This window comes from Phalaenopsis equestris, unplaced genomic scaffold, assembly GCF_001263595.1.
Source record: "Phalaenopsis equestris unplaced genomic scaffold, ASM126359v1 Scaffold000002, whole genome shotgun sequence".
In the NCBI taxonomy this organism is placed as follows: Eukaryota; Viridiplantae; Streptophyta; class Magnoliopsida; order Asparagales; family Orchidaceae; genus Phalaenopsis; species Phalaenopsis equestris.
Genome location: NW_018164444.1, coordinates 80,530,903 through 80,531,581, shown reverse-complemented (window position 1 = coordinate 80,531,581; position 679 = coordinate 80,530,903).

The window sequence follows — 679 nt, the reverse complement described above, 5'->3', positions numbered from 1 at the left end:
TCTTTCATGTCAAATTCTTGCCTCAATAAAGCTTTCAAACCACAGACGTCATTCATATTTTTTGCAGTAATCAGTATATCATCAACATACAGTAACAGAAAAATAATAGAATAATCATCAAAGCTCTTCACATAAACACATCAATTATACCACATCAATTATACTCACATCGCCTGTAGCCAATCTGAATCATGTAGGAGTCAAACCGCTTGTACCATTGTCTTGGAGACTGCTTCAACCCCTGCTTTAACCCATACAACGATTTCTTTAATTTGCAAACCAGATGCTCCTGTCCAGGTTGAGCGAACCCTTTTGGCTGCTCCATGTAAATCTGCTCCTCCAGATCACCATGCAAGAAAACAATTTTAACATCCATCTGCTCCAAATACAAATCCCAAATAGTTACTAATGCAAGCACTGCCCTGATTGAAGCTTGTCTGACCATAGGAGAAAATATTTTATCATAATCCATCCCCTTTTGCTGCGAAAATCCCTTTTCAACCAGTCGAGCCTTGAACTTTTTCCCTTTCTTTTCTGATACTGCTGGTTTTCTTTTGTACACTCATTTGCAACCAATAGTCTTCTTTCCCTCAGGAAACTGAACTAGCTCCCAAGTGCGGTTTTTTTGCAAAGACTCCATCTCCTCAATCATTGCACCCATCCATTTTTCTTTTTCCTG